A 22964-nucleotide genomic window follows, 5' to 3' on the forward strand; every position below is an offset into this window, starting at 1 on the left:
AATGGCACTAGAATACTGGGAAAAAATACAGAACAAACATATGAACACAAGATTGTTTTCTTTGTTTTAATGTTATTTCCTCTCTCTCTTTTTTTACAATCAGAATTTACCTTCTTTGTATTAACAAAAGATAACTAAGTTTTTATTATTTGGTTTTTAAATAAAAAAAATCACAAAAAGAGACAATATGCTAAAAATATGCAGTGAACAAATATCATCTGTACAGACTGGAAGAGAACCTTCATAAATTAACCTTATTAGTGCATTACTGTAAGCGAATGCCAAAAAAGCTCCTAATTTGCATTAAGATAGATTTTTCAGGTTGGCTGCATGATTTAATTAAAGAAAAGATTAAGAATCATTAAACAAGCTGCTCTACCTTGCAATAACAGAATTCATATCTGATTCAGGTTAACGAAAACACAGATGGTGATTCTGTAACTGTTGAGTTGCTGTAACAGAATGAAAATGATCCCATTAGTTCTCTGGAAATGTGAGGGAATTTGAAAATTAGTATGCAGATACATTGTATGGCGCTAGACAGCTTGGTCTGCTTGGATCATCACTGATTACTCTTTGTTTGGGTTGGCAACACTGAACCTAATAAATGAAAAAATGTTCCAGTATACCACAGTTGGAAACTGTTCAAGGTTGTAATAGGTGTGCAGACTTTCAAGAAGAGCGAGTTAAGTAAACAAATGTCAATCATTTCAGGGCTGGCAACATCCCCCCCCCCCCTTGGAGGCTGTCTGTTCTTGAGAAGCAAAGTGTCATCCAAATAAAAACGCACTTTCTTATTACCTGCATCGGGGTGAGGGGCATTTATTCTTACAAATGGATTTTAGATGCACACCGCTGGCCATTGGTTAGGAATGTCCTCTCTCAGGAGGTAAGAACCTATGGAATGGGACGAAGGGTTGATTACTAATATGGCACACTTGACAATATTTTTTTTAACTTACTTCCACATATACACAGTTGAATTACGGCATTTACTACCACAAAGAGTAGTGATGACCATTTGCTTAATTAGATTTTTTAAATTCTCATGCAAATTCATTGGACTATGAATGGTTATTTGCTACTGTAGCTAAATGGGACTCTCATAGCCTTAGAATGCAGAATTTAGAGTAGGGCAAGTCAAACTGCATCCTTCCAGATGTCCATGGACTACAATTCCCATGAGCAACTGCCAGCATCTGGAGGGCCACAGTTTGACTACCCTTGATTTAGAGTGAAAGACAATGACCCATTATGCACGGGGGGAATAACGCACATTCGGGGTGGAATGGCGGCGACTAAAATCACCGATAACGCACGGTGCCGGCTGCAACTGGCTGCAGCTTCGGTGCATGCCGCCGAAAAAGCTGCGTTAGCGAAACGTGGAAGAAAGCGCAACCAGAAGCGGCGCCCGGATCGCCGCGTGCATAATCGGTTACTCTGGGGTTTGCCACCGTTGCGCCCCGTCTCATGCATAACCGATGTGCCCCTCCGCGTTTTCCATGTGACCCGAAATCGCCGGTTCGGCGGCCATGCATAATGGGCCAATGAGAGAATTAGCATTGCCTCAGCAGGAGGAAGATTGCAGCCTTAAAGCTGTGGGACAGGCCTTGAAAGTGTTCAGAAACTTCAGCTGGTACAGAATGCTGCAGCCAGGATGTTGACTGCAATGGGTCATTGGGATCATCAATGCGGACTCCCACTTTGTTTTTGGCCTCAGTTCAATAGACTGAAGACAGGTTCATTAGCATGCATGTAATATGCAAACCTCTTTCACACTTCCTCAAATCATCCAGGCCAGCCAAAATGCTTGTTAGGGTTTCCAGATTCTTTGTAAGAACCTCTCTGGTTTTTAAGATTTTCTAGTAGAATGGTACTCTAAAGTCTGCCTCTGCCCAGATGTTAGAAAGAATCAAAGAGTTGGAAGGAGCCATACAAGCCATCTAAGCAAGATCAGCCAAAAGCATCCCTGAAAAGTGTTTGTCCGGCCAGTGCTTGTAGACTCCCAATGAAAAGAAGCATATACCGTATTTGCCGGCATATAAGACGACCGGCGTATAAGATGACCCATCAACATTTCCACTCAAAATATAGAGTTTGTTATATACTCGGCGTATAAGACTACCCCCTCTTCCACACACCAAATAAAAAAGAAAAGAAAGCAAGAAACTATGCTCGGATTAGTGATTACCTCCCTTCCCCCAAAAAAGGCGAGAGTCATCTCTCTCTCTCTCAGAGCCGGCGCCTCTGTGCATTGAACTGAAACAGCTTCCTCTGCAAACTGCAAACAGAGGGAGAGAGCAAGCGAGGTCCCTAACTTCCTCTTGGAGCTCATTTCACCAGGAGGGTTGAGGCTAGGTATAGATTTTTGTGGCTCGGGACCACCAGATGGTTGGTATTCACTGAGGGGTGGCATATTCAGAGAGGGGTCCCTTAGATACGCTGGGCCTGGGGCATGTAAGGACTTAAATGTCAAAAACATCACCTAAAATCCGATTGTAGTTTTGCGAATTAACTACAAGGGAAGTCCCACATAGGGTGAATTACAGTAGTCTAGCATCCAGGTGATGCATGGATCACTGTGGCTAGGTGTTCTGGAGTCAGAAAGGGTGTTATTAGCTTAGCTTGGAAATGATGGAAGAACTCCACCTGCACTACCTTCATGACTTGAGCCTCCATGGAATGGAAAACATCAAAGATCATCCCCAGATCTTTGGCTGTCGGTGTAGTTGTCAATCATCCAGTCTGGAGAGGTGTGCTTCTTCATACAAGCCCTACCTACCCAACTACAGGACCTCCATCTTTGAGGGGTTGATCGTCAGGTGATGATGCAGGATCCACTCTGTCATGGCCTCCAAGCTCTCGGCCAGGGAATTCGGCAGGATATATGGTTGAGCTCTCATCAGGAGATAGAGCTTGGTGTCATCAGCATATTGATGGCACCCAAGCCCAAAACTCTGGACCAGCTGGGTAAGACAGAACCAAAATATCTATATAATGATCAGAAATTCACAAACTGAGAACTTGTGAGGAATTGCAGGACCGATCCTGCACGGAGGCATTAAACTTGCACCACCTTCTACTTGCAAATGTGTGGTTGGAAGCTACACATCTGCAAGCTTCCTGACGGGATACCTCTCCCATGTTTTCCTGCTGCCTCATCGCAGCTTTTTGCCTTCCAACGAGGCAGTACGGGAAAACAAAGCAAACTTCTCCCCCCACTCCTCAGTTTGTCAATCACCACAACCAACCAATCCCAGCACAGCGGTTGTTTCAGGGACTCAAACTTCCATCCCCTGGAAGCCCTGAAATTATTATTTTTTTAAGGGAACTTCTCAGTTGCCATGCGGTAACACTGCAACCCACTGTTTTTTTTTTTTTAATTAACACTTCAATGTTGCTATGGAGAAACACCGCAACAATAAAGCATTCTTGGTGTTAGGGTCTCTATTTATGTATGTGTAGATTTGTGAGAGGCTGGACATGGTAACTGGACCCAAATGAGTGATTGTGTGTGAACAGTAAGGCTTAAAAACAAAGAGCACGAATGCTCAGCTAATCGGGAGAGGGCTCCTTCATCACACCCTTTTCCCCCTATTAAAACCGATATGCCAGGAAACACAAACGAGAATGTGTCTTGGCTGCCCGGTCGCAAAACCCCCGAGGATAATTAACAGAATTTTTTTTTAACGTAGGGGTCTAAATCTAAATCTAAATCTAAATATATTTTAACTTATGGAATGTACCTTTGTGGTCCCGCAGCAATGTAGACTGCATCATTTTTTTAAAAAAAATTCCAAAGCAGGAAATTGAGATGGGAAGGCGGGTACAAGGGTGGGAAAAATGTTGCAAAGACTGTCATGCTTTTCTCCCTCCACACAGGCTTGCCCCTGGTTGGTCCGTGATGTGAAGCATGACAAGGTGTGGCAAATACAGTTTTGGTGATTTCCCTCATCATGAGGTAAATCTTGCTGCCGATGTCATGCGTAAAGGTAAAGGTAAAGGTATCCCCTGTGCAAGCACCGGGTCATGTCTGACCCTTGGGGTGACGCCCTCCAGCGTTTTCATGGCAGACTCAATACGGGGTGGTTTGCCAGTGCCTTCCCCAGTCATTACCGTTTACCCCCCAGCATGCTGGGTACTCATTTTACCGACCTCCGAAGGATGGAAGGCTGAGTCAACCTTGAGCCGGCTGCTGGGATTGAACTCCCAGCCTCACAGGCAGAGCTTTCATACTGTATGTCTACTGCCTTACCACTCTGCGCCACAAGAGGCTCTTGTCATGCATAAGCAGCACTAAAATCTTCCGGCAACGAGCGCCTGTCCAGGAGCAAATTCCTCGTGTGGAATTGCTGCAGGTGTAGACAATCATGGGGAAGTTCCAGATCCCAATAATATTCCCCTCCACAATTCTATAAGCCCCTGGGGCTTGTAAAGGTCAATTTCTCAATCCGTTTTTTTCTTGAACTGAATGTTTTCCAAATTCCTTCTCTCCTAGAGCACATTCATTAAACCTCAAACTATTTGGATGTATTCTTGTTCTTTCAGTTAGTTAACAAAATCTTGTTTTTCTACATACATTGGGATACCCTGACTATGTAGAAATTCCTTGTTAATCTGTGGGTGGCCTGATTTTTAGGCTTCTGTGATGGATGGCCCCAAGCCATTTCACTATTAGATATTGACATGGCTCTGGACTAGACATTTCTGCGGTTGCAAAGATTTCCACCTATGGAGTATAATTTCCCTGCCTCTTCCACTCCTGCAGCAGCCTCAATTTAGGATGGGGAAATGGCACTTCATGAGTGAAAATCTTTGTGCCTGTGAAAAAGTTAGTTTGGATCCTTCTATGGTCCTAGTTGGAAGGGGTGAAATGAACCCTTCTCTTTTCCTCTCCTCTCCTCCCTCTCATTTTGCAGAAAAAAACATGCCATTGATGGACTTTCAGAAGGAGGATCCAGGAGACAGATAAAACGATAGAAGGACAAATGTTTTCTTTCTTTCATTGTTTGCAAATAATTTACACTGCTTTGCAGAAAATGCACATTGCCTTGTGTTTAAATTATCTGTTTCATCATGTCCTGCAACATGCAGCAAGGAAGAAGCAAGGCAGAGATTATCTTCTACGACCATCTGATTTACATTGCATATTGTGATTGAGATAAGTACATGAATATATGATGAATGTAAATATTCCACCCTATAAACAAAGTACTTGATGGTACTATGTCTGATTGTAATAGTAAAATTTCACAAACAAAAAAGTGGAATCTTACTTCATGATAACTCCACATTCAAAACTTAGCGCTGTGTCATGTTTGGAGGTGAGAACCTTCTTAGGAATGTGTGAACCTCAACATCTCTGAAATGTGTAAACCACCCACACTGTTTTTTTGCTGCGATAATTAAGTACAGGATTGGTCAATTGAATCAGGATGAAAACATTCATTCACATTAAAAAATATGTGACTTTTAACTTGTTTTTGCTTCTTTGAATTTTCTATTTCTAGTTGCACCAAGGTGGTGAATTAGGAGCCAAAGAGAAGCTCCAAGGACAACTGTTTGCCCCCGTCTGTAAACCATATAAAACCCAAACTGACTGCTCAACCACTACCTGATTGGCCCTCATCCAGGAATGGCACACCCAGGTAGTTTAGACCCAATCAGGAGGTAGTCCTCAGCCTGGAAGGGCTTAATAAGGAATCAGCTCTTCACCTCCAACTCCCTGCTGGTTTCAGAAGTTTGCTGGGTGGAAGAGGAGCCAGCTGCCAGTAAGTCGCTGTGGCCTCTTTCAACTCAGAGAACATGGGGGGAGCTTGACTTCTGTGGGTGGGGGCTGCAGGAGGCCCAGAAACACCCCCCTGCTGGCCATCTCGGACCTAGGGTGCCTAGGAAAAGCCTCTGACATGTGAATAAGTCATATGAGTTTTACAATTTTCAGTCTGAAAAGGAAGGAATGCTTTGGGGGTAGCCATCACAGGCAATCGCAGCAGGGGAAATAATACTAATGTGGGTGGGACTGGGAAGATGCATACTTTGCCTTTTCATATGGATACCACCTTGGTCTTGAACTTTTCCAAGACCATCGTATCAAAGCAAATTTGGGACCAATGGCATGGAAGATTGGGGAAGTGTAAACAGGGCACAGAAGCACCATGAGAAAATGGGGACATGTGGACATGGGAGGGACACTGTTTCCCAGTAGCACCTTCCCAGTAGCACCTTCCCAGCAGAAGAGTTGTTTTTATACCCTGCTTTTCACTGTCCAAAGGAGTCTCATAGTGGCTTATAATAGTCTTCCTTTCCTCATCCTTCCAGGTGAAGCTGAGAGAGCTTTGAGAGAAACCACTCTGTGACAGGACTATGACTAGCCCCTGGTCGCCCAGCATGTGGAGGAGCAGGGAATGAAATCCAGCTCACACATTAGAAGCTGCTGCTTTTAACCACTAAAACAAGATGTGCAAATTATCATTGCCTGGAAGAGATGTAGCTAAAGCACAAGCAAAAGAAGCTGTACCAAGAGTCTTTTTTGACTTGCTCATTGACTGTTAGGGAATTATTTTTCTTTAAATTTGGACCTTCTGGCCAATGGCTTCTCAGAGCAATCCAAGGAAGGAGATACTCAGGTATTTTGTACATGAAAAGATCTCAAAACTAGTAAGCAAGGTGAGTACTTGCATTGGAGACCGCATTGGAAGATTTTGCAGGCTTAATCATTTGCCTTGAAAACTCTCTGAGGCCAGAAGAAGAAGAGTTGGCTCTTATATGCCACTTTTCTCTACCCGAAGGAGTCCCAAAGCGGCTTATAATCTCCTTCCCTTCCTCTCCCCACAACAGGCATCCTGTGAGGCAGTTTAGGCTGAGAGAGCCCTGATATTATTGCTCGGTCAGAACAGCCTTATCAGTGCTGTGGTGAGCCCAGGGTCACCCAGCTGGTTGCATGCAGAGGAAGGGAATCAAACCCTGCTTGCCAGATTAGAAGCCACTATTCTTAACCACTACACCAAGCTGGCTCTCTGCAACTTGATGGCACTTTGCACATACAGACCACCCAAACTCCAGCATATCTAAGGACAGGAATGATGCAAACTTTGCAATCACAACAAAAGGCAATCAACCAATGATTTTCTTGCCATTCCAAAGGAGCAGCATATTTAGTAGTTTTTCATCTGCTCACTAGTGGTTGGCTGGGCTGCTGTCACATGCTCACCATTTACTGATTTGCCTGGATTATGTCATCATAAGTAGGTCATGGAGCCTTTCAAAATCAACTCTATAAGAGGACTGCTTTTGTACCTGTGCAGTCAGAAGCAACTATCAGTCGGTTGCATTAATGATGCTTACGCACACTCGGAGAAAATCAGATCAAACTACAGAAACCTGGTTGTCGTGAGGCCCATTATGCACGGCCGCCGAATCGGCGATTTCGGGTCACATAGAAAACATGGAGGGGGAAGACGCGAAGCACACTGGTTATGCACGGGATGGGGCACGACAGCGGCAAAACCCAGAGTAACCGATTATGCACACGGCGATCCGGGCCCCGCTTCTGGTTGTGCCCTGGTCACCCGGAAGCTGCACTTTCTTCCGTGTTTCGCTAACGCGGCTTTTTCGGCGGCATGCACCGAAGCTGCGGCCAGTTGCAGCCGGCTCCGTGCGTTATCCGTGATTTTAGTCACCGCCATTCCACCCCAAATGTGCGTTATTCCCCCCGTGCATAATGGGTCTATGAGAGGGCAAAAAGTCAAGCAGGAAGGCAAAAGGGGCAAAGATGGAACATTGGCATGGAGAGTCATACATCTTCTCCTACCCCTTTGATCCCAGGAGGAGCAAAACAGCCAAGGTAGTTGAGATTTTTCCTGATAGGTGCTTTGGAAGGGGAATTAAGTTAGCCAACATGCATAAAGTATCTGTAATCTGCATCTGAAGATCAAGGAACCAGCCAGGCAAAATCAACAAAGCCAGAGTTAAATGCCTTTTTAAAAAACAATGAAAATACATAACATGATGATGGCTGGGTACCACAATGTGAAAGGTATGTGCACAGAAATTTTTGATCCCATTTCAGTGTTGAAACAAACCCAAAACCAAATTAAAAAATTTAAGCATCTAGGGTCCTGCTTGCAGTCCACAAACAAATTCAGTCCAGACCAAGAGTTTATTTAGAATCCATGGAGTAACAGATCTTGAATGCCATTCATTATTGCAGTGGTGGCATTTGCAGTGGCCAATCCCCCTCTTCAAAATCTGGACAGCCTTTTCACCTCCCCTCCTGGGGCAACAAATCTTGACTGAGAGCATTTTGATTCTATTGCAATGATTCAGTTTCTGTTTTTTGTCTGTTTAGTCATAATACCTTCATTAAAAAGCACACACACTTCGCAATCTGTATTTGAGAATGCAAGCATCCTACAGGATAGACTAGTCCTTCCCCCACTCTTTTAAAAGAAGAGTTCATTAATTAAAGAATCTCATTGGTTCAACTTTCTTCTGCCTTCCCCTCTGTAATTGTACTGTCCCTCCTGTCACACCATGGTTTATTTTATTTCAGTTTTTCAGGGTGCCTGAGCAGTCAGGAAGACCAGTGCAAAATGAGGACCTGTCAAAAGATGCAGTGTGGCGTCATTGCGCAGCTGATGGCAAAGAGCCAGGTCTGTCAACACATGGCTTTGTACTATCCAGGGGAGAGAATTTGATTCTTCAGCAGTGTCTAATCAGTTTAAAGCAAATCTGGAAGATGTTACTCAAAGGCTAGATGAGTTCCAGGCCACGGCAGCTTCGACATACAAAAGGAGTGAGGGATTTAGTTTGAGAAGTAAATGGAAGATGTGGAGACAACACTTGACAGCTTCAACATGATTACAGCTGTGAATAACAAGGCGTGTACTACTGTTCTAGGAAAATCAGATTATGGTTACCTGGCAGAAGATGCTCACAGATACCTGGCTGTGTGCAAACTGGGCTTGGTTTCCAGGCTCCTAATATGGACTATGTTGCTTTCTGGTGTATCAGACAGCAAATTTTAGCGGCAGAGGACTGCAAAGAAAACAATGGTAGAAGTGACTTCAAAGACAATATTGAAGGATAAAGTACTGGTATATAAACAAGTTCCAGTCCTCCTCAAGCATATCATAATCTCCAGTTGCCTCGTTTTCCTTTTGTAGTGGTTTAATATTCAGGAATGCTAGTGCATAGATTGCTCTTAGGGAAATCCACACTGATTGCACTTTAAGGGAAACACATGCGGTGTCATACTCCTGCATTTCCATGGCTGGCAGGATCAGGCGGTATGTCGAAAATAAACAGTACTAAAACTGTTTTCCTGCTACGTGGCCAAAGATGCCATGCATCACTCGTATCTTGGGCAGTTGCTGGTGAACTGAAGGGAATGGGAAAGACCCTGAGAAAGGTTGTGCTTGGAGGATTTATTTCGTGACGCCTTCTAGTTCTGTTCCGTGTAAACTGGCCCCTCTGGAAACTCCTCTTGGTAGCATGTCTGCAGAAGGCCAGCTACCTTGAGCTGAGTTTGGGCTCCGCTAAGTCAGGAGTTTTTTGCATTTTTCACATTAAAAGCTGGGCTTCAACGAGGCAGAACTTAAAATATGCAAGCAATATAAGAAATCATGTTTTTGGAACACAGATGATAGGAAGCAGCTCACCAGCTTGGTGCCTCAGATTCCTTTGGGAACCCTTAAAAGGATATGTCTGGAGAAGCTCAAAGGCCTTCACTGAAAGAGCTGCAACTGTGAGGAGTTTCCCCAGTCAGAGGTTTCGTGGACTCCTTCAAGGCCTGCACAGCTCCAGCTTTACAGACCAAAGAGTTTCTTCCAGCAGGTTATGTCTATCACTTTTTATGTATTCCTACCTCTGAGCAACTCAGCATTGCTCTCCATTCCCCAGTTTGTCCTCACAACAACTAATCTGTAAGTTAGATTCGACTGATAGCTTGTGGCAGGCTGTGGAGGGGGTAGAAGAACGTAGGCAGCAGATACTCACTAGATGCAATGCTGTCCTTTCACCGCTTCTTTTTTTGGATTTATCAAAGTCCACACAGGCTTGCTCACAAGTGTAGTTCCTAATATCTGCCTGCTTCTTTCAGAGGCCCAGGGGGCTGAATTGTGCCTCTACGTTGGCAATTCTATAATGCCTGTCTTGGTTTAGCAGCCTTATTTAGCCCCAGTTTCCAGGTCCTACTTCAGGTTTTTCTTCTTTACTCCTTTGTGTATTTATTTATTCATTTAATATATATATATATATATCACCCCACACTATAACATCTCAGGGTGGTGTACATGGAACAAGAGTGTACACCGAAACTATTTTTAAGAGTGAGAACAAATCATAACCATCCTAAAAGCAGTCAACAACAATCATAACTTAGAAGCATTGTTTATTTAGGTAATGGCAGCAATTAAGAGAGAAGACCATGAGCTTGGGGACATATGAAACTGTAGAATTGCCTGGCACGGATGGGTCCAGGCCCCATGTTGCTGGCCTTCAACCAAAGGCCTGGCTCCCTAAAGAACTGTTTAAGCTCTGATAGGGCCTTGATTTAGTTGGGGAGCTCATTGGAAACTCACTCTCAGCCTGCCTCAGTCAGCTTGCCTTCCTCACTTGTCTAGTCTCTCTGACATCCCATATTTTATCCTTTGCCAAGCCTAGCACCACCCCTCCTTTCTCTGACCCTTGGTCATCTTTTAACCCCTTCCTTGCCTTATCCCTTCCCAGCTGGGTTTGAATAACATGAGCTAGAGGCCACTGCTGTCCACCATGTCCCAGCTAATGCCTCGAGCTGGCAGACTTCCTACCTCAACTTCAATGCTCAACTGCTGTCTACTGGTAAGGACAGTGTACTGCAGGTAGCACGCCCCTCATCCCTACTATCAGGCTATCACTGCCTTCTCATGAGCTACCCCACCCTGCTCTGGAGCAGCTGCTGCCTTGAGGTCAGTAAGTGAGGCCTTCTTTGACCCAACTCCACTGCTGCTTTTGTGCCACATGGCCCAGGCTTACCCAGTATGTTTCATAGCAGAGTGTGGAGTCAGGTTTTCCACATTCTGGTCTAATTATACCACCACCCCCCCCCCCCCCCCGTCCTTTTCAGCCAAGGAAGGAGACCTTCTTCAAGCATACTCCATTTCGGGCTTGCTTATTAGGATCTCCAGGGGCTCACATGACATTTAATACCTGTTGTTGATGATTATCGGTTCTGCACACACATTGCATAGTGCGCGTTCAATGTCTTTTTTGCAGTGAGGGTATTCCTGAGTGAAACAGGGTAATCTACTTCTAAAGTGCATTAAAAGGGCATTATCATGTGCAGAATGGTCTAAGGATGTCTCGAAACTAGAGGGGTGGATGGGTAAAATAATAATGAAGTAAAAGGTTTTAAGCCTGTTATTTGCTTCACATGTGCCCTGCTGCCCACCAATGCCAAAGTGGCTCTCTGCAGCAGAGTGCATTCTTGTAGCTCAAAATACAAGGAAGACCAGAGTCATTCAGTGAGCAGAAAGTGCATAGTGTGAATCTTGAAAATGTTCAAAACTATTGGCTCCTGAACAACTGGCATTCCCTGTTAATCATGACAGTAATAAAATCTGTATTCTTAGTAAGCATTGTCTCAGCCAATGCCTGTCAATATTACCAAAACAACTTCTTTGAGAGTACTGTTTGAAAGTTGCATAATGCTTTTGTTTTCCAAAATCATACTTTTTTGACCTGTGGCACTGAAGACATCTCTTACTTTCCTGCCCATCTGTTTTCAGGTTTATTGCCACGTCTTCCAGAGTTGGCACTAAATATCTACGTTGTTAGATCCACAGGGGAAACATGGGGCACAAGGCCATTTAACAGGGTTTGTGGAACTTTCTTCTGGCTATTCCACTCATTGCAGGAAAATCTAGACTCAAATACCTGTAAACATTTTTGTATTTAGTTGATTTCTGTATTTAATTTGTTTCTGGAAGCAATTAAAAGTGCATTTTTCCTTTAAATGACAAACCCCTAAGTGGCAGGGAACCAAGTTATCTGAAAAATAATTTCCCCTATATGAAGCTTTTTTTTTTTTTTTTGCTAATTTATCACCTGTGGCTTGGCTCGAAGTATACTACCTTCCGAGAATAGGTGGGTGGCAGTGAATGACAAGAACAAAGCATTTTTTGTGATGGTATGGAAAATATTTCGTCTATACTGTGCCATCTTTTAGGTAGTAGGTTAAATCTGTTCTGTGTACTCAAGTTCTTGGCAGGATATAAAATATGTACAAATGTGTAATATTTTTATCTGCAACTTATTATGTTTTGTCCTACCTAGGGTTCATCTAATTAAGTTTGTTTTCCACAATACAGTCATAGTTTGTTTGTTTTTAAATTGTGTTCAGCTGCACTGGAAACTAATGGGTAGAAAGAAAGGAGAGAAACTTTAAAAATAAATAAAATGCTTTAGAAGAGATTATATGGCACAGTTAAGGGTTCTTCTGTTTTCCATATTTGTATTTCTCAAAAGATTAATATAAATAACATTTCATTTTTAAATGCAAGATCATAACTATCAATTTAAAAAAGAGTCTGCAATGTTATTGTAGGAATTACTTGATTCCTTTATTCCCAAAATGGTAATACCATCTATTGGGACCAACCAAAATATCATAAAATATTAAATGGTCCAAAATGCTTTGTCAGGCTGGATGTCAGGGCGGGGAGAGGAGGGGAAGGGTAAAAGCCCTAAACAGTCTGGGACTAACGTTCCTGTGGGATCACCTTTTTCCTTATAATCCCCCAATAGTGGTACAATTTTCAGATCAGGATCTGCTCAGGGTCCTTGGCCCAAGAGAAGTAAAACTGGCCTCGACCAGGGCCAGGGCTTGTCTGGTAAAACAAGTTCCTGAGGGAAACCAAGGCCCTGGGGACCTCAAACAGTTCCACCAGGTGGCCCACAATAACACATATTGAACAGCTGTCCTCACTGCTAGGAGAAAATCATAGAAGCATAGAATCATAGAGTTGGAAGGGGCCATACAGGCCATCTAGTCCAACACAGGTTCAGCCCAAAGCATCCTAAAGCATCCAAGAAAAGTGTGTATCCAACCTTTGCTTGAAGACTGCCAGTGAGGGGGAAGCTCACCACCTCCTTAGGCAGCTTATTCCACTGCTGAACTACTCTGACTGTGAATTTTTTTCCCCTGATAGCTAGCCTATATCATTGTACTTGTAGTTAAAACCCATTACTGTGTGTCCTTTCCTCTGCAGCCAACAGAAACAGCATCCTTCCCTCCTCCAAGTGACAACCTTTCAAATACTTAAAGAGGGCTATCATGTTCCCTCTCAACCTCCTTTTCTCCAGGCGGATGTTTCCCAAGTGCCTCAACCTATCTTCATAGGGCTTGGTCCCTTGGCCCCAGATCATCCTCGTCGCTCTCCTCTGTACCCTTTCAATTTTATCTACGTCCTTCTTGAAGTGAGGCCTCCAGAACTGCACACAGTACTCAGGTGTGGTCTGACCAGTGCCGTATACAATGGGACTATGACATCTTGTTCTATCTTGTGATTTTGATGTGATGCCCCTGTTGATACAGCCCAAAATGGCATTTGCCTTTTTTACCGCTGCATCACACTGCCTGCTCATGTTTAGTTTATGATCCACAAGTACCACAAGGTCTCATTCACACACAGTGTTACCTAGAATGGAGAAATTAGAAGTCTGGCTTCCTTCTAGAGTACTCGCCTATCTGAGTATTTTAGAAGGGTTGACTATGTATGTCAATTGTTTTAAATTTTTACATTGTATGTTGATTTTACTGATGTCACCCACCCTGAACATTCGGCAGGGCAGGCTACAAATAAAAATGTATCATTATTATAATAATTGTCCTGACAGTCTGACTCTCAGAGGGTGTGTGGGACACAAACCTACTTTGGAGAGACTTTGTCAGGGCCCCCTCCCTCCCACCCATCCAAACACACATACACATACATACATAGACTCTCCCCCCCAGTTTCCCCGTTATATGTTGATTTCCCAACCTCCTCCCTGCTTGCTCTCCCCTCCCTCACTCTCAAGCACACAGAGACTCACTCCCCTTCCCCCCTCCTGTTTCCCCCTTTACCTAGTGGTTTCCCAATCTCCTTCCCTCCATCTAGATCATCTATGATCTAGATGAGGGGGTGGAGGGACTACTCATCAAGTTTGCAGATGACACCAAATTGGGAGGACTGGCAAATACTCCAGAAGTTAGAGACAGAGTTCAACGAGATCTGAACACAATGGAAAAATGGGCAAATGAGAACAAGATGCAATTTAATAAAGATAAGTCTAATGTTCTGCATCTGGGTCAGAAAAATGAAAAGCATGCCTACTGGATGGGGGATACGCTTCTAGGTAACACTGTGTGTGAACGAGACCTTGGGGTACTTGTGGATTGTAAACTAAACATGAGCAAGCAGTGTGATGCAGCAGTAAAAAAGGCGAATACCATTTTGGGCTGTATCAACAGGGGCATCACATCAAAATCACAAGATGTCATAGTCCCATTGTATACGGCAGTGGTCCCCAACCTTTCCGAGGCTGGGGACTGGCAGGGCATTGGGCCGCGCCCGCACGGACCGGCCGCCCCTGCGGGCCATGGCCGCACATCGGGCCGCGCCCGCGCATCGGGCCGCGCCCGCGCATCGGGCCACGCCCGCGCATCGGGCCGCGCATCGGGCCGCGCATGCGCGATGAGCGGCCCGGCCCTGATTCCCTCTCCCCGCCCTCCTGCAGTAAGAAGCTTTCCAGGCTGCAAGCTTGCGGCCTGGGAAGTTTTTTACTGTGGCGGGGAGAGGGAGCCGCGGCCTGGCGCCATGGCCTTCGTGGCCCCCCACCGGGCCGCGACCCGCAGGTTGGGGACCACTGGTATACGGCACTGGTCAGACCACACCTGGAGTACTGGGTGCAGTTCTGGAGGCTTCACTTCAAGAAGGACGTCGATAAAATTGAAAGGGTACAGAGGAGAGTGACGAAGATGATCTGGGGCCAAGGGACCAAGCCCTATGAAGATAGGTTGAGGGACTTGGGAATGTTCAGCCTGGAGAAAAGGAGGTTGAGAGGGGACATGATAGCCCTCTTTAAGTATTTGAAAGGTTGTCACTTGGAGGAGGGCAGGATGCTGTTTCCGTTGGCTGCAGAGGGAAGGACACGCAGTAACGGGTTTAAATTACAAGTACAACAATATACGCTAGATATCAGGGAAAAAAATTTCACAGTCAGAGTAGTTCAGCAGTGGCTGCCTAAGAAGGTGGTGAGCTCCCCCTCACTGGAAGTCTTCAAGCAAAGGTTGGATACACACTTTTCTTGGATGCTTTAGGATGCTTAGGGCTGATCCTGCGTAGAGCAGGGGATTGGACTAGATGGCCTGCATGGCCCCTTCCAACTCTACGTCTCTATGATTCAAGCAAGCAAACACGTGCACACACATACTCACTCCTTTCTCCCCTGCTTCTCTGCTGCTGCCTTAACCCCCACTGGTCACGCACGCATGAATATGCATATGCATGAATATGCGCATGTGTGAATGCGCATGTGTAAGTGCACACATGCATGCATGAGTAAACACATGCAAGAGAGTATGCACACACTTGCTTCCCTTCCCCCCTACCCCCTCCTGTTTACCTGTTCCTCCACCACTGCCTCAGCCCCAGAGGCTATCATGGCTGCTGTTAAGGCCTCAGGGCCAGGGCAGCTGCTGCAAACATCTTGGGGGTGAGGCCGCCACTGCCTCAGCCCCTACAGGTCTTGCAGAGGCTGCCTAGGTTCCAGGGCTGGTGCAGCCAATGGCTGGGCCCTCCATCTTCTGGTGTGCTTTGTTAGGCGGGACAACAGATGTCGCATTTGTCTACATTTCCGTTTGACAAGGTGCGCCAGAAGATGTGTCCCACATCAAAAATGTATATTTATTACCAGGCAAAAACCACACATATGGAAAGTGCATTGACATTTTCACTAAAGGTGTACATGACAAAATTCTTGAAACAAAGTTATACCTGGAAATTTCTGGTTCAGGTCAGTAAGTACAAAAATGATGGAGAAGAAGAGTTGGTTTTTATACTTTACTTTTTACTGCATTAAGGAGTCTCAAAGTAGCTTACAATTGCCTTCCCTTCCTATCTCCACAACAGACAACTTGTGAGGTAGGTGAGGCTGAGAGAGCTCTGACAGGACTGCTCAGTCAAAACAGCAGTATCAGAGCTGTGATGAACTCAAGGTCACCCAGCTGTTCACATGTGGAGGAATGGAGAATCAAACCCAGCTCACCAGGTTAGAAGCCACCACTCTTAACCACTACCCCACCAGATCAGAGACTGCTGGTATAACAAATAACCCTTCCTCAAAACAATTCATTGCTTTTCCAAGTACTGGTTCATACAAGCAATGCAGCATGCACCTTATTACTTTTATTTATTTATTTGTTTGTTTGTTTATTCAATTTATATACCATCCTCCTGGCAAGCCGACTCAGGGTGGCATACTTGATTCTACTCATTTCCTGAATGGCATTCTTCCCTTTCAATCAGATCCTTCACTCCCTCATTTGTGGGGGTAGAGCCAATTTGCCCTCTACAATTAGGGTAGATGAGCGGCACCTTGTTCAAGGGCCCATACATTCAAGGGCCCACAGATTCCTTAGTCCAATTCACTTGAAACTTGGATGGCCTTAAGAGGATAAGCAGTCATCACTCCACTGAAATTTTGGTAACATTTTGTTAAAAAACAAACACTCTAGCTCTCCTGAAATTCCTCCATAGGCAATAATAGTAAATGGCCACTCAGTCTCCAGCCTCCTTTCTAGAGGTGGAGATCCCGCCCCCCTGACAATACAATGCTTGAGAGCACCATGCTCATGGTCCCATGAGTTGGAATCCTTGGACCAATTGCTTTGAAACTGGGGGATGGTCTTGAGTGGACATGTAGCCCTCCCTCCCCTGAAATGTTGGTGTCATTTTATTGAAAACAGACATTCCAGCCCTGTAATCTACAATAAGAAATAATGGGAAAGCTGCCAATCTCCTTTCTCACTTTGTGAAACAAGCAGACCAAAACAATAACATATGTCAAGGGCAGTGTTTTCAGCAGAAAGGTTAAACTATATTATCAGTCTCTCACTCATTCCACACACATTGGATAATGCACATTCAACGAGCTTTTGCGGCTTCTAAAGTACATCAAAAGTTTATTATCTTACGCAGAGGTAGTCAAACTGCGGCCCTCCAGATGTCCATGGACTACAATTCCCATGAGCCCCTGCTTCGAACACTGACTGCAGGGCTGCAGTTTGACTACTCCTGTCTTACTTCAAGAGTAGGAAAATGAAACTAATGCAGAACACCACTGATTTTCACCACAGCATCTTTCATGGCTAAAGAAGCAAGCAACTTCCACCCTTCAGAAAAAGACTTGTCTCTTAAGTTGTTAGAACCACTGCAATAAAAATATCAAGGACTGCTATGAACAAGATTATTGTCCCTTCTCGCATGTAGTAACTTTAGACAATGGCTGATCTGTGATACCTTCTGTGGATTAGTGTATTAAAGCGTAAGGACTAATAAAAAGCATACAATCATAATTAGACATTATTAATAACTTGCCATGAGTGAAGCATTCGATTCACATTTTTGTCAGGCTGTCTTCTACCAGTTCTGCAAAAATATGTTGGAAATAGTGCTCTTCCCCCCCCCCCCTTCCTCCTCCCTAGAACACGGAGAGAACTCTTTTGTCCTTATTAGCAGGCCTTTTGGTTACTGTGGTAATACATTTTCCCAGAATAGTTCTCACACTAAAAAGACATGATTATGGGTGCTCTGAATATGAGAGGGAGAAATAACCTATACATCTTAAAAAAAAAACACCTACACATTTATTAATAAATACAGTTGCATACTTCTAAAATATCTTGCTGGAAACAAGCTGAATTATTCATGCATTGAATTGTGCAGCATTACAACACCTGTTTTCAATCATGCATAATGTAAAATCACTCATTACCTCACAAGAGCCTCTACATCTCCAGCAATCAAATGGCATTGAATCAGCAAAACAGGTGCCTGGCAGGTGGATCCAAACAGATGTTTGGAGCGTGCATGTCTTTTCGTGTACAGGTGTGATGATCTTGTTTTCAGAAGCATAATTGCTATTTAAGTAGGTAATGTTTAATTCTTACACGCTTTAATATTTATTTTTGCTTCTTCGGTTCCTTTTCTTTCCACTTTTCAAACTGTGTCGGCTTGAAGCGAGCTCTGGCAACATGTAAAAGCCTCGGATGATCTGTTGGCTTGAGGACATGTGGCTTCTTCCTTGGGTTTGCATCGCAGAGATTCTGTCTCAGAGCACGTCTCCTCTTCTTGAAATGCACCTTCTTGCAGGAACGTATGTTTGTCACACACAGATTATGGACAGAAAGATGTATTTTCCATCTAAGCCTGGATATATATTATTTCTTATGCAACTGTGCCTCTGTGGGAAAGCTTTTTGACTAATTCCCACAAGAGAACTTACATGACAAATATCATGTATATTTTATATGGAAAAAAGATCTGTGAACAAGATTTTGCATTCAGAGCTCGTTCTAACATTTTAAATTGATCTCCAATTCTATGGGAATCATCTTCAGGCAACTGCACAGAGGCTGGCTCAGAAAAAAGCAGGGTCCGTGTGGTCAAGTTAAAAAGTGATCCGCATGAACAGCTGAGCAAACGTCATGTATAACAGGGGATAAATACAGTTTTATTGGGGGAGGTAGCAAAGCTCCTAAAAAAGGAGGTAAACCTATGCACTAGGAAATAAAGTGCTTGGAGGGATTGGTCATTTTTACTCCATGCAGTTTTGTTCATTTCAAGAGGTATGTGCATGTCCTAAACTTCAGTTCCTAAGAGTTATGCAGCCTCTCAATTCATCCCAGAGAGCCAAGTACAGGGAAGCAACCTAACTGAGCTTGAACAGAGCCGAGCTGGCTGCCCTTGACCCGAGGCAAACCTACATGGCCATTAGCTTATCCATGATTGTACCCCATGGTGGACACCCCACACTTCGGAGATTAGAGATGCAGCCCATTCCACACAAGTTGGATAATGCACTTTCAAGGTCCTTTTGCAGCTGGATTTTCCTGTGCAATATAGGAAAACCTACTTCTAAAGTGCATTGAAAGTCAATTGAAAGTGTTCTATCCAATGTGTGTGAAATGGGCCACAGTTTTCAAGTACATTACAGTCACCTTTGAGGAAATCAGTATGAGAATGCTGCATATCCATGTTTGCACATACAGATTTTTGAATGCGGATTGATCCACACGTTTCTCCCAGTTGTTTCTGAACGCAAGGAAAGCTGTCTTCTTGAACTTTTGAGTTTTAGCCATTGCATTGGCTAGGCTGCTGAACAGGAACATTCAAATAGTACAAGTAAGACAAGAAGAAGAGGAGGAGGAGGAAGAGGTGGTGGTGGTTCTTATATCCAACTTTTCTTTACCAGAAGGAGTCTCAAAGCAGCTTACAATTGCTTTTCCTTCCTCTCCCTACAACAGACATCCTGTGAGGTAGGTAAGGTTGAGAGAGCCCTGATCTTATTGCTCTGTGAGAACAGCTCTATCGGGGCTGTGATGAGCCCAAGGTCACCCAGCTCGCTGTATGTGGAGGAACAGGGAATCAAACACAGCTATTCAGAGTAGAGGTTGCCACTCTTAGCCCACCACTCTTAACCAGTACACCAAGCTCGTTCCAAGCAATAGCAAAAGTATGCATCCTGTTTAAAAGATATAGTTGAAACACATGAACTTGTACAGTTTTACTAGGCCTAGTAAGAGTGTAAAAATAGACCTGTTAGGCTGGGAGAATGGTTCATTTAATCCAGCCACTGATCGACCTATGATACACAAATCTTTCTAATCATCATTTAAAGCCATCTAGGAGCTAAAATGAATGGAAACATGTTGCTGTTCCATGAGATGCATCACACTCCTTCATCCCCAGTAATAACTTGTAACCCACTTACCAAAGGGTATGAAAAAGCTTACTCAGAGAGGGAAAAGGGAATTGCTAGGAGAAGAGGAACAACCTGAAGTAGAGTGAGAAGTTAAAATGGCCTTGGAACAAACCAAACCAAGTGGCCCCTGCAGCACTGAAAGGCGGCATTGCCTTCAACACCATCAGTCATGGGAATTATCTTACTCATTGCTTTTCCCCACAAACTACTAAAAGAATCATAGAGGCAATTGTCAAGGTCTCATTGATTATCATTGTCATAGAATCTGATCCAAGTGGCCACTGGCAGAGTTCCAGGCATTAGCTCTGGTGGCTTCTGCTCAAGGTGCACACCTTTTGGTAGTTGGGACAAAATGCAGATGTTGCTTACAGTTGGCCTATCAGACAAATATGCCAATATTCCCATTCATATTCTATCTCAGTCAAAGGCTCAACAAACAGTGCTGGCAGTCAATGAATACAATCCTTCTCCCCACCTGCTCTGTATGAGGACAACAGAAAGGCTATGTTTGCTCTCAGTGATATTGAGGCTACATGGAATAAATATGTCATCACGTTATTTCCTTTATTTTCTTGAAGGGGGGGGGGGGAGGCTATGTCTCAGTCCCATTGGAGACAGATTTTTTTGAAGAGATCAGATAGAGGGAAATACATGTTTCTGACCCTACATGTGTAGAAGACACTTTGTACATTATGGGCCTGAAGTTTAGTGATCATAGCACTGAGGCACATTACTGGCAGTTACTAGGGATACTTCGATAGGGTTTTTTTAAAAAAAGATTTTAATACAAATAAAAGAAGAAACATGAAAAGGCAATAAAAGAATGAGGAAAAAAAGAAAAAGAACAAAACAGACATAACTTCAATATAATAAATTTTAAGTTTCCAGTCAACCAGATCATAAACTATTTTATGATTCAAAGTTATCATTTTATACCAAAATTGCTTCTTTGAATTACAATTAAAATTATGTCCACATGTTTTAATCTCTTAAACTACAAATAATCCAATATTTTTTCTCTTTCCTGCAAGCAGTCAATAAAGGGTTTCCAACTCGCTCTATGGAGACCTACTCTTGTCCTTGACTTGGAAAATGCAGCTGGTGCAAAATGCAGTTACTAACATCCTCACAGGTACATCTTGAAAGGTCCATATGCAGCCTGTGCCGAGGCAGCTGCATTGGTTGCCAGTTGTGGCCCGGATCAGGTTCAAGTTTCTGGTAATGACCTTCAAGGCCATCTCCGGTCAGGGCCCCACTTAAATGAGGGACTGCTTGCCTGCTTATGCCCCTTACAGGGTTTTTTTTTTTGGTCCTGGCCCTGACATGATGAAATGAGTTCCCAGGGGATCTGTAGGCCTGATGGAGCTCTTGAAGTTCCACAGGACCTGCAAGATGGAGCTCTTCTACCAGGTCTTTGATTGAGGCCAGGGCTGTCAAGATCAGGGCTCCCCTGTGATCTAATAAGATCGGTGAAGCTCCCTCTTAAACTCCCCCAAGGTGTTATATGTCTGTGTGAGCTGGATAGGGGGTTAGCTGCTGCTGGCTTGGACAGTTGCTGTTTTATGTGTAAGGGCTTTTATGGTGGATTTTAATGTGGGTTTTACCTTTTAATTTTGTTAGCCACCACAAACCAATCAATGGGAGTGGCGGGATAGAAATTAAATTATGGTTGGTTTGGTTGGTTGGTTGGTTGGTTGGTTGGTTGGTTGGTTGGATGGATGGATGGATCTTTCTAATAGTTGCACATATGAAAAAAATAAACAATGGCAAAAAGATTTATCAAAATTAATTTGGCAAGGGGAAAAGTTTCATATTAAATACAAGATATTACAAAATGCTGAACAAAGTGGAAGTTTAGGCTTACTGGATTTGAAAACATACCTTGCAGCATGTTATTTGGTATAGTGGTTTGGGGGACCATGCCTCCTTAAGACCATGAAAGAATGTGCATCTGCAAATAACATCAATAGCACAGACTTAAAAAAAACACCAAATTGTGATACTTTTTGTTAAATGGACATCTATTCATAATTGCTGACTGACTGAATTGCTCATTGTTTATTTATACTATTGGGTGTCAAGCAGCATGTGGTGATAATAATCCTGTGGGTAAGGCAGGATACAGGATTTCCATTGGACTCTGAGAAAACATCACAGGAGGGGCCAGGAGAGACATGGCCACATACAGCCCATGGGCGAGCGGGCATGGCAACAGGTGTACTAATTTGGCGGTGTAAGGGGCGGGCTCTAGGGCACCTATTTAAGGTGCCATGCACTGGAGCCCAGCCTCTCTGGCATCATGAGCTTCTGAGACAGCATGCCACCCAACCCACCCAGTGTACAGTTTGGTTATGTTTGTTTGTCACAGCTGCAGAATAAAGGGGCATGAGGTTGAGGTTTTTGGTCAGGGACTGGTTTGGATCTGGGGGTAGTGGTTAATATATGCAAATATAAATAAATAAACAGGCTCAAAGTGTAAAAGCTCCCTGTTTGCAACTGATGAACAGTTGGTGAGAAAAACTGGTGGATGTTCAAGCATTCCTAAGTAATACAGCAATGCTAACAAACTGCTAATGGCAAACACGTCTGGAACCCACAGCTGAAATTATCAAGTTCTGAACAATATATATTAGAGGTCATAAACAAAGTTATCATTCTGATATAGTATTTGTCCAATTAAAATTTTCACTAAATATTTCAGGAATTATGACAGAGAGACATGCATACTGGTGTTCTGTTTAAAATACATGTGACACTTCAGTTCAGAAACAATTAAGTATTGTTAATACACCCCACAAAGTATCCATTTTAAACAGGGGAACTGATCTCTGTAGTCTGGAGAAGATGTAATTCCAGGGGATCTCCATGTCCCACCTGAAGACTGGAAATCCCAACTCTCTTCTCAATAGGACCTAACCACACAAGCTTGCACATTTATCTTCTTTTTAAAAAAGAGCTCA

General features: G+C 43.7%; 1 long non-coding RNA gene across 2 annotated transcripts; it reads right to left on the reverse strand.

Moving 5' to 3' along the window:
* Positions 1-258: 258 nt before the first annotated feature.
* LOC143828664 (uncharacterized) lies at positions 259-18121 on the reverse strand. 2 transcript variants are annotated; one of them, XR_013227813.1, is made up of 4 exons: positions 18016-18121; positions 8919-9036; positions 802-897; positions 259-452 (listed from the first exon to the last, which is right to left on the reverse strand). It is a non-coding gene; the product is annotated as an uncharacterized LOC143828664 (long non-coding RNA). The 2 variants fall into 2 exon arrangements; XR_013227814.1 differs by lacking the exon at positions 18016-18121 and adding an exon at positions 15646-15659.
* Positions 18122-22964: the final 4843 nt, after the last annotated feature.

The sequence above is a fragment of the Paroedura picta genome, chromosome 2 (genome assembly GCF_049243985.1).
Source record: "Paroedura picta isolate Pp20150507F chromosome 2, Ppicta_v3.0, whole genome shotgun sequence".
NCBI lineage: Eukaryota > Metazoa > Chordata > Lepidosauria > Squamata > Gekkonidae > Paroedura > Paroedura picta.